At 51.8% G+C, this 11,705-nt stretch overlaps 1 non-coding gene across 1 annotated transcript; it reads right to left on the bottom strand.

The window, feature by feature from the left end:
• Positions 1-11,631: 11,631 nt before the first annotated feature.
• On the bottom strand, positions 11,632-11,705 carry TRNAN-GUU (transfer RNA asparagine (anticodon GUU)). Its single transcript has one exon. It is a non-coding gene; the product is annotated as a tRNA-Asn (tRNA).

The following is an 11,705-nucleotide window of genomic DNA, read 5'->3' as shown; positions in this document are numbered from 1 at the left end:
CACACAGGAGCTCGAACAACGGCTGCAGCATTGAAGTGGGGAGACGAAAGTAGGGCCGAATCCAATTTAAATGACCCAAAACTTGTTGTAATTTAACAAGGGTTAGGGGTTGAGGTAGAATTAATTCAGGACGAACCGGAGCAGCATAGGTTTGTAAAACCTTATGTCCGAGGTAGTGACAGGGATAAGAGCGTTGGATTTTTTCTGGTGCCACTAATAGGCCATTTTGGCAGAGAATCTCGGACAGAGATTCAAGTTGTTCTGCCGTAACCTGGGGACCACTAAGCAAAATGTCATCCATATAATGGTAGACCTTTAGTGTGGGGTACTGGGCACGAAAAGGGGTAAGGGCCCGATCCACAAAGAGCTGACACAAGGTCGGACTATTTTGCATTCCCTGGGGCAAGACTTTCCATTGATACCTATGAGAGGGTTGCTGATTATTATATTGTGGCACCGTAAACGCGAATTTTTCGCGGTCTTGTGGGCAAAGGGGAATAGTGAAAAAACAATCCTTTAAATCTAACACACAAAGCTGATCGGTTTGAGGAATTAAATTCGGGTTCGGTAAGCCAAATTGTAAGGGGCCCATAGGTTGTATGCGTTTATTTATTTCCCTTAAATCATGTAACAGCCGCCATGCACCCGATTTTTTCTTAATAATGAACACCGGGGTTTTCCAGGGACTAGTGGAGCGTTCCAAGCGCTGCGCATGCAAATGTTGCTGCACCAGCGACTGAAGTGCTCTTAGCTTCTCTGGAGGGAGGGGCCACTGGTCAATCCATACAGGCTCTAAGGATTGCCACACCAAGGGTAATGCTGAAGGCATGGTGGGTGCGGGAGGGTTTTGGGCCATTAGATATTAATATCGAGGGTGGCGTCCAGCTTTGTAAGCAAGTCACGGCCCCAAATATTGAGGTGGACAGGGAGCACAAAAGGACGGATGGTAGCAAGGGCACGGCCTCCCGGTTTAGAGACCGTGACCCAAGACAAACTTTGGCGCCCGGGTTTACTACCCCGATTCCCCACAACTCCTTAGAAGGAACTGTTGGCCAACTGACCGGCCACTCCGGATCGCGAATCACCGTAACGTCAGCTCCAGTGTCCACCAGCCCTGTAAAGGGAACATCATTTAAGAGAAGTGTTAACTGAGGTTTCGAGGGGCGGACCGACATTGTTAGAGCAACAAGTGGAGAGGACGTGTTGTGAGATGGCGACTGAGCCAGCGTCGATCCAAAGCCGCCTCCGCCCCGGTCTCGATCCTCCGCAGCTGGCACCTGATAGGGGACTAAAACCAATTGTGCAATTGACCGTCCACACGGGAGCGACTGTGGAAGATGAGTCCACACCTGAACCTTAATAATGCCTGTGTAGTCAGCATCAATGACCCCTGGAATGACAAAAAAGCCCTGTTTCCCAGCATGTGAGCGAGGGAGAACGAGACCTACAAAGCCGGCAGGGAGAGGTCCCGTCACCTGTGTAGGTATAGCACAGACCTCCCCTGGCAGCCGAAAGTCAGTGTCCTCCTGCATGATCAAATCAAGCCCTGCACTTCCAGCAGTCGCCGCCCTCATAGAGTCTACGGATTTTAAGGCAGAGGAGCGGTTGTCTGAGTGGGATACACCCCCGTTTGGCCCTGGGTTCGGGGGGGACCCGTCGCGCGGTTTCCCGACCCGCTACGACACTGATTAGCCCAGTGATAACCTTTCCCACACTTGGGGCACTTCTTGGAGGGTCGGGCTGGTGCCTTAGATGAGCGGCACTCCCGCTGAAAATGACCCTCTTTACCACAGCGGTAACAACGCTTCCCCTCCTTCCCAGTTTTTCTCAGGGCGGCAGCCAGAACTCCAGCCTTGTGGGCTTGTGTGCTGATGTTCTGGCACGCCCGCAGCATGTCTGAGAGCTCTAAAATACCAGACGTTTGCGCTGCCTGGAGAGCACGGCGGCAATCCTCGTTTGCATTTTCAACTGCCAATTTTAACAGGAGCTCGTGAGCTGCCTCAGTGTTATCCACCTGTCGGAGGATAGCCTCATGCAATCTGTTGGTAAAATCCAAAAAGGACTCTGAGGCACCCTGACGGATACTGACAAAGCTTTTGGTAGGCTTGCCTGAATCTGGGACCTTCTTGAAAGCATGCTGGGCACAGGTGGAAATAATGGGGAAGACGGCCTGAGGGAGTTGAGACTGCATCTCAATAGTAGCAAACGGGCCCTCCCCTGCCAAATGCTCATAAATGATACCGTGCTCTCTATGTACCTGAGCTTGGCGTTCTGCCATCTGCCGATACTCACTAACCCAAATAACATACTGACTGGGTGATAACATCATGCGCAGCAGCGTTTTCCAATCCTCCGGGATTAGGGAGTACCCAGTACCTATCCCCTCAATGAGACCACGCACAAAGGTGCTAGTCAGGCCAAACTCACGAATTGCATTCTTTACCTCTCTAACCACCGAGTATGGCAAAGTGGTCCAGGTGCCCATGGGTTGCCCTGGTCATCATTCTGCCAGGTCACCGGGCAAACTGAGACCAGATCAGCCAGCTCCTCCACTGTAAGATCTGAGCGAGTCTTCGCTGCATGGACCATTTGTTGCACCAGCGAAAGCCCCTGAGCAGACGCGGATGACCCTCCGGGGGGCCCCACAGGGGGAGGGTGATCACACACCGGCTCCGGTGGGGAAGGCCAGGGAAGCAGTGGTAATAGAGGCCCTGGGGGCGAAGCAGGGGGAGGGATGGTTGCAGGAGCGGACGGGGGTGGCGACATCACCAGCCTCGCGAGGGAGGGTCTGTCCGAGGCGACACGCTGTATCGCGTCGCGGCAGAGGTGCCAGGCATGTAAAGCCTGCACGGGCGCCCGAGGCTCCTTGTGCAATGTCTGGCCCAACCGCTCCCAGTCCACTAAGTTAAGGGTTCCAGCTTCAGGGTACCATGGGCACTGGGCAATCACCTCCTGTAGCAGGAGAGTGAGCTCTCTAGTGGGACAGTCATTCTGAGCCTTACGCAGCAAATACTGTAGCTCACAGCGGTGTTGCACTTGCAAAGCAGAGAGGGAACTTCCCATACTTACCACAATGAAAAATACTCACCGGGATCCGCGAAGCGGATGAGTGACGCGTCTGAAACCCTTGCCGGGTGAGGTGAGTGATGAGGGCCCCACGTTTGGGCGCCAGTTGTGGCGGTTCAATACAAGACAGGACACGGCTTTAGGCAAGCAAGCAGGCTGGTCTGCTGATGGGATTACCCCTGTCAGCTTTTCCACCTCTTTTATTTCTCTCCCCCCTGCGCATCACATACCCCAACCGACCGCAAAAGGCATCAACAAAGGAAATAATATGACTTTGATTAATATTCCTATTTACTAGCCTCTATCTACTACAATCTTTATTCTCAGGCCTTGAGCTTCGGCCGAGGAAGCTTCCCACGGCTGATGTCCTTATTTTGACTTCCCAGATGGTCCATGTTTTCATGGTCCATGTCCTTGGATAGAACAGAGCAATGTGTGCATTGCTCCTACACAACAGTCAGGGTGTGCCCTGACTGTTTCCAGGTGCATGAACGCTACATGAACCCTTCAAGTTAAGCCAATTGTTTTCTCAGACAGGAAATGTATAAAAACCTTGGGACATGATCCTTCTTCATCTCAGATCTGCTTTGGGTTTCAAGAGCGGGAAACCCTGAGCCATAAGGATTGAGATCAATCCCCAGTCATTGATTGGAGTCACCCTGAATATGGACATCGGACTGTAACCTGTGGACTATTTCTAAAAGGACTTTTGGCGACTACAAGCTCGTCTCTGCTGTGTGTCTGAACCTCAAGAACTGAACTCAAGTCTGTCTGTATATTGATCTTTTAACCAATTCTCTTCTTTTCTTTTTTAATGAATTTTAATTAGTTAATAAGAATTGACTGTAAGCGTGTATTTGGGGAAAGATCTGAGTTCTCATTTGACCTGGGTCTGGGGCTTGGTTCTTTGCGGTCAGGAGAACCTTTTCTTTTGTGTGATGAAAGAAGATTTTCAGAATTGATCATCATATGCTTGACATGTGTGTCTGGATGGAGGCCTGAGGCTGGGCACCTTAAGGGAACTGCATTATTTGGACGTCTGAGTAACCAGGGAGGTGCTATAGCAGCTGTTTTGGGCTGGCTGGGTAAATCTAACTATTGGAATATCCACCAGTGTTTGGGGTTTGTCTGCCCTGGTCTGTTTGCAGTTCACCCTGATTGAGTGACCTCAGCTGGCTCTCACAGGCAGCACCGTCACAGCTGGGTGTGGGTGTTAATCTTTTCCTGTCTGGTGTGTGCTGGGCTCACAAAGGCTTTTTGCTCCCCCGTGGTGGGGCCTGGTGTCCTGGTTTGGGAGCCCTGTGGATGTGATGGGGTGTCTGGAATGGGGCGTGTGTGATTCCCACGGTGCCCCTTCCCCTCTGCCTGCGGAGCTGAGGAAGATGGGTCGGAGGAGCAGAGCAGGAGCTCTGGGATGGAGAAGAGCAATATGAAGATGGCATCTAAGATGAGGCCAGGTGACTTCTGTGGAGGGAGACATGCTGGACAACGCCAAGGATTCAGGAGACACCCAGGTGTGAGCCCAGGGCACAGGGAGAGCTGGGGGAGGGTGTCTGTGTTATACTAATAAAATAAGACCAACAGGATCTTGTAAAAGGGACAAGGCAAAATGCCACATTTATTGTAAATATAATAAAAATATAGAAAACACACACAGTGAGCTGTAGCTCACAAAAGCTTATGCTCAAATAAATTGGTTAGTCTCTAAGGTGCCACAAGTCCTCCTTTTCTTTTCACACACAACTATGTCACTACTTATTCCTTACTTATCTGCAGATACATTCATACATTGAGTCATACAAGTTCTGCATAGAGGTTATAGTGACCAGCCTAGACGTTGCCCATGACAGAGCACTGGCCAGGTGGCCTGGACACGAGAATGGAGCCAAGTCTGTGTCAGATATGCCTCCGATGCTCCTGGAGGGTGGTGGCAGAACCGGAGACTGAAAGTTCCCAGTTCTCAGAGTCCATTTTTATAGGAATTTAGTCCTATGCCAGCCGCGCCAGTTAAGGGCTTTCCGCGGTTGTTGTTACAAAAAGTGCCAATCTCCATTACAAAGTATCAGTTTACAGAGTAGAGTCAATTGAGCAGAACCAATTGAGCAAGTCAAGTCAATTGAGCGGTTTGCGTTCATAAGCGTTGTCATAAATATAAAGGGTAGGGTAAATCCCTTTAAAATCCCTCCTGGCCAGAGGAAAAACCCTTTCACCTGTAAAGAGTTAAGAAGCTAGGATAACCTCGCTGGCACCTGACCAAAATGACCAATGAGGAGACAAGATACTTTCAAAGCTGGAGGGGGGGAGAAACAAAAGGTCTGGGTCTCACTGTGTGATGCTTTTGCCGGGGACAGAACAGGAATGGAGTCTTCGAACTTAGTAAGTAATCTAGCTAGATATGCGTTAGATTCTGATCTCTTTAAATGGCTGAGAAAATAAACTGTGCTGAATGGAATGGATATTCCTGTTTTTGTGTCTTTTTGTAACTTAAGGTTTTGCCTCGAGGGAGTCTCTATGTTTTGAATCTAATTACCCTGTAAGGTATTTACCATCCTGATTTTACAAAGATGATTCTTTTTACTTTTTCTTCTGTTAAAATTCTTCTTTTAAGAAACTGAATGCTTTTTCATTGTTCTTAAGATCCAAGGGTTTGGGTCTGTGGTCACCTATGCAAATTGGTGAGGATTTTTATCAAACCTTCCCGAGAAAAAGGGGGTAAGATTTGGGAGGATTTTGGGGGAAAAGACGTTTCCAAAAGAACTCTTTCCCAATAAATGGTGTTAGACGTTTGCTGGTGGCAGCGAAAGTCCAAGGGCAAAAGGTAAAATAGTTTGTACCTTGGGGAAGTTTTAACATAAGCTGATAAAAGTAAGCTTAGGAGGTTTTCATGCAGGTCCCCACATCTGTACCCTAGCATTCAGAGTGGGGAAGGAACCTTGACAGGGTCAATCTCAATTACAAGCAAGCAGAAGTGTCAACTCAGAGAGAGTATCCAGTGTAGCAGCCGTGTTAGTCTGTATCCACAAAAAGAACAGGAGGATTTGTGACACCCTAGAGACTAACCAATTTATTTGAGAATAAGCTTTCATGAGCTACAGCTCACTGCATCGGATGAAGTGAGCTGTAGCTCACGAAAGCCTATGCTCAAATCAATTTGTTAGTCTCTAAGGTGCCACAGGTCCTTCCTTTCCTTTTTCAGAGAGAGTAGTGGCAATTGAGTGGTTTGTGTTGTAAGGTGTCCATGTCAATTACAAAGCATCGCTTAGAGTTAATTAATGGCTCAAAACATACAAAGAACAAATCCACACCAAAAAACACAGAAAAAGCACACAACAAGAAAACACAAAATCCACATACCAAAAGAATACTAAGCAAAAAAGAATATGCATGCAAAAATCATACACACATGCACACAAAACTGGGGAAGGCATTCACAAAAATCACGCAGGACCCACATGCACATCAACACGACAGACACAAAACAGACCAACATACAGAAGTCAGGCAGGGTTTGAGTCTGACAGCCAGGAGGGTGTGCACACAGGTGATTTGGGGAGCAAAGATTGAAGGGGAGTCAGGGGTTGAAGAAACACAGGATGGGCAGTGCTCTGGGCTCTGCTTGACCCCTCCTGACACAGGTGGCTGGTGGAGAGCGGAGCCTTGTAGATGTGTGAATCTGCCCTGCACTCGGTAAAGGAAGGGACCTTGGTGTCTGCTGGGCTGGAATTGTATTTTCCGCAGGGCAAAATGATTGGCAGAAGCCACCTGCTTACAGAAAACCAGTACTCTAGCTGGGGTTTGAACTCACAACTGCAGCATGGCTCTATAAGTCCTGTGCACTAACCCATTGCACCACTGGAGCCCACATTTAGGGGCTTGTCTCTTTAGTTCATAGATGGATGGATTGGCGGGGGTTGCATTACTAAAACAAATCCATAGGAAAGGCTGCAGGACAGCAGCAACAGAGGTGGGGAGCCTCCTTCTGTGTGATCGAGCTGGTTCCCACCTTCCGCTGCTGAGGGGAAGGTTGGTGCTTTGAGCCCACCCGGTGCTGGAACTTCTCCTGGGTGAGGTTAATGAGACTCTGAAGAAGCAAAGGGAAGACTTTTCTATTCCGGCCGATCTCTATCTGTCTCCTGTGGCCCTTCAGGCTCCCTGCTCCCCTGTTGGGGCGATCCAGAGGCAAGTCCCGACCTGGGTGAGTCACAGAGAGGCTGTGTCCCATGCCATGTGTGTGTGGGAGAGGGGTAGGGCAGGGTTGGGGTGGGCTCCAGGGGAAAAGGTGGGTGTGACAGAGTGTGTGGGAGGGGGAAGGGTGTGTTTCTTACGATATAAATGAGGGCAAACAGAGGGGTAGATACAGTGAAGCCCCGGGTCTGAGTGTTATGACCCTGTGCGGTGCTGCCATTCACCTTCCCCTCCTGTGGTCTCAGCTGTCATTGAATCCAGCATTTTTTCACCTGTCATCATCCCAGAGGTGTCGCACATGCCCCAAATACAGAGTGTTCCTCTTGGAGACGCGAGGACTGGAGCGGATTTCAGCTGCTGGACAGCTCTGCTGCGTTTTCCACATTTGCAAGGGGAACTGCTGAGTGTTTACATTCATTTCAAGCATCCCCATTCAGCGGACTCCTGAAAACACCGGAGATGGGTCCGGAAATCGATTTTCATTTGAAAAAGTTTTTAAAGGGAAGTGCTTGGATTTGAACTAGGAACCCATTGCCCTGCAGGCAACTATTCAACCAGTGAGCTACACTCTCAATAAAGACTGCCCTGTATAGCCCAGAGCAGGAACGGCTTTGAACCTGGGGGTTAGTGAACTTTATCTCTACACAAACCCCACGGCTTACAAGATCCCCACACCCGCCCTGTGTCACCAGAGCACAACAACAACTTTCCTTGGAGCACACACTGCTCCCCAGCTCTGTGCCCTTCCATCTCCCCAGCATTGCTCCAATCCCTTAAAGCAGGGTCTCAAACTCACTTTACCTTAGGGCCAGTGAAAATCCTCAAATTCTCCCAGTGGGCCAATAATGTCATTTATGCTGCCCAGAACCTGCTCCCCAAAACTCCGCCCCCCAAAAAACTCCACTCCCCCACCTGCCTAAGGCTCTGGGAGGGAGTTTGTGTGGGAGAAGAGGTCTGGGGTAGGGGATTGGGGTGCGTGCTCTGGAAGGGACTTTGGGTGCAGAAGGGTGAGAGGTTGGGCTCTGGGAGGGAGTTTGGGTGGGAGGGGGGGTCTGGGGTGCAGGCTCTGGGATGCAGTCCAGGTCCTGGGTGCAGGCTCTGGGCTGGGGCAAGGGGTGGGGGTGCAGGAGGAGGGGGTGGGGGTGCAGGCTCTGGGAGGGTGTTTGGGGTCAGGAGGGGCTGTGTGGGAAGGGGGTGCAGGCTCTGGGAGGGAGTTTGGAGGCTCGGGGGGTGTGCAGAGGAAGGGGGTGCAGGCTCTGGGAGGGAGTTTGGAGGCTGGGGGATGTGATGCAGGTTCTGGGAGAGAGTTGGGGATGCGAGGGGGTGTGGGGTAGGGATGCAGACTCTGGGAGGGGGTTGGAGGTGCAGTGCTTACCTGGGGCTCCAAGGTGGGGGGGAGCTTCCGCTCTCTCTTGGCCGTAGGCACCACCCCCACAGTGCCCCATTGGCCGCAGGGGCACTCAGGGGGGGCAGCATGCCCAGGCACAGCCCTCCCCCCCACCCTGGGGCCACAGGGAGGGGCCGGCAGCCACTGGAGCGAGCAGGAAGATGCCGCTCAGCTCCGCTGTGCTGCCCGGGCCCCTGGAGTCGGGGGGCAGGGGGAGTGTCTGGGGGCAGCAGGTGGGGCCAAGGGAGAGACCTGGCAGCAAAACTGCTAAAGCCCTGCAGGCCACATTCGGGAGGTTCGCGGGCCGCAAATGTCCTGGAGGCTGGGAGTTTGAGACCCCGGATATAATTGCTTCAACCTTGTAGTTTTCCAAGTCCAAAAGTAAACATCTCTTCAAATCCAAGGGAGTGGAGATCAGTCAATGTTCAGAGTCGTCCCACGTGAAAGCACCACGTTATGGTCCATGCTGGCACCATCGTGCGGCCATCACCTTTCCCTCCTCTCCCTTAAAAGTTTTGGTATTTTGCATAGAAACTTTCTTCCCTCAAGAGAGACCTGGGAACCAGGGCTGCCAGCCAGACAAACACCTTTAAGAGGAGGTGTCCCTCTCCCGGTCAAAAAATGATCTCCCACCTTCAGTTCAGTGACAGACTGAATTGTTCCTTATCCCGCCAGTGCCGGTTTGAGTAAATAAAGTTTCGGAGATAGTTATTAAGCTCACAAAAATAAGCCAAAGATCCCTCTGCATAACACCGGAAGGTGAAACAGGAACAGAGACAAACCTTGTCAACAAAGGCTAATTTCCCAAACGATCATCAAAATGTTTCTAATTCCCATCTGTCCTCCACAGGAGCTCTGTGCAGTTTCACTGTTCTGCAGCCAGCTGCCCATTAGAAAGGCTTCTGTGGGACATTCCCAGACCTGGACATTTACGAACGACAGAATTTGAAGAGCAAACCCGGCTCCCCACACCAGGCGGGATTGGAGTGTTTTGTCCCTGGCACTTGGTCTTTTTCAATAGTACAGACCCTCCCTTTGCCCAGCCAGCCAATGAACTTGGGGAAAAGGTTGCAGGAAGCAGAGACCTTAGAAACAAGGAAATAAGAGGCCATTCATTGGGCAAGGTGGCCTGGTAGTTAAAGCAATAGTCTGCTCATCTGATGCCATTCTTGAGCTGCCTGTTATAAAAGGCTGGTTCCCCACTTCAGTTCCAACGGCTCTGCTAGAAACACCCCCAAGTCCCTGGTCACCCCAGTGGGAGCAAGTTGAGAAATCCCCAGTGGGTGCTGCCCTTAGCCCCAGGCTGCTGTCTCAGGGGTCGGGGGCACTGATGATTTGCTGCTGAGGAGGGAGACAGGACAGCCCTTTGGGGCTCTGCTCTGAGCATCTGCCCAGCCCAGGCTGCCCGCTGGCCTGAGCTGCTGCCCTTCCGTGCTCTGGAGCAGGGGTTGCATCACGATTTTTTTGGTGGCCTCCGAGTGCGGCCACCAACATTTGCTGGTGGCAACTGAGGCAATTTTTCCAAGCCGGAGCCCCACTGCCCCGGGGGTTGAAGTCTGAAGCCATAGCCCATGGGCTGAAGCCCAGAGCCCTCTGCTGAAGCCCTGTGGCTGGAGCTGGGGAGAGCTGGAGGTGGGTAGGCTAAAGCCCAGAGCCCTGGAGCTGACACAAGGGAGGGAGGGGCCCTGAAACCCCAAGCCCACTCCTGGAGCCCTGGCAAGCTGGAGCCCAAAGTCTTCCCCCAGAGCCTCTCAGCCCCCTAGTAGGTGAGTTGGGAACTCACCAGCTGCCTCCAGAGTTGAAGGTTCCTATCCTGTCAAGAACACCCCCAGCCCCACATGCCTGCAGATGCGCTGCCTGGAGCCCCAAGGGGCTGGGAGGTACATGACGCTGATCCTCTGCTGATAGCGCCCTCAAACACCAAGGCCGTGCATCCAGGAGCAACAGCTGGGTGCTGCAGGGAGAGGCTGTTGCTTTCCTCCCACCTGCATCTCTGAAGATGGGAGATGATTTGCTGACAGGGACGGCTGTCTCCTATTAAAGGTGTTTATCTGGTACCGTGTAGCAGGCAGCCCTTGTTCCCAGGTCTCTCTGAGGAAATAAAGTTTTTATGCAAAATACCACAACTGGTAACGGAGAGGAGGGAAAGGCGATGGGACCAGGACATAAGGAATGAAACATAACATGGTTCTTTCATGTGCATTAACTCTGAAAAGGGATTGATCTCCACTCCATTGTATCTGAAGGGATGTTTAGTTTTACCCTGGGTAAAATACAAGGCTGAAGCCATTTTATGGGGGGTGACACTAGGATTCCAGGGTTAGTTAGTGTGATAAAAATGGTTTAAAAAAAGTCAGTTTAAACGTGAGCTGGCTGTTATTAAATGTGTTTTCCCCAGGTCGGCTCCAAAAGTTCTTCTAGAGACACCCTGGGTTCCACTGCAGCAGCCAGCTCCCGCCAGAGGCTTGTGCCCCAAGGCTTCCCCGCAGCCCCAGAGTGGGCTGTGCGGCCCCAGCCTCCCCAGCCCCGGAGCACGGAAAGGGTGGGTTATGCGGCCCTGACTCGACCTGCCGTTGACTCACGGGGCTCTGCACTCCATCAGCTGGGGCCGGCCAGGCTGCAGCCGGGACTCAGCATGGCCGCGCTTCCCTGACGAGGCATGAGACACACCAAGAGCTTTGCGCAGCCAACATGGAAATGGGAGGGAGGCGTCTTTGAGCTGGCACGTCTCGTCCACTTCTCCCTTGCTGCTTGGTGGAGGCAGGAAGGGACCAAACATTCCTGGCTGAAGGTTTAGCCCTCGACCTTGAGGATTAAGCCCGAGTGCCCGACGTTACTGCTGGGAGATGGGTTTCTGATTCGCACCCAGCGCACGCTTCAGACAACCAGCTGAACCCCCTGAGGCCAAGAGGGATGGCTTTGAGGTGGCAAAAAGGGGCCTTTGAGATTCCCAGCACATCTTGAGGAGCGAGGAAATAGCAGGAGGTTACCAGCGTCCCTGGGTGGGCTCGAACCACCATCCTCTCGGTTAACAGCCGAACGCGCTGACCCATTGCGCCACAGAGAC

This window comes from Eretmochelys imbricata, chromosome 22 (assembly GCF_965152235.1).
Source record: "Eretmochelys imbricata isolate rEreImb1 chromosome 22, rEreImb1.hap1, whole genome shotgun sequence".
Lineage (NCBI taxonomy): Eukaryota > Metazoa > Chordata > Testudines > Cheloniidae > Eretmochelys > Eretmochelys imbricata.
The sequence above is the reverse complement of the archived record's forward strand: the minus strand, read 5'-3'. Positions and strand labels throughout refer to the sequence as shown.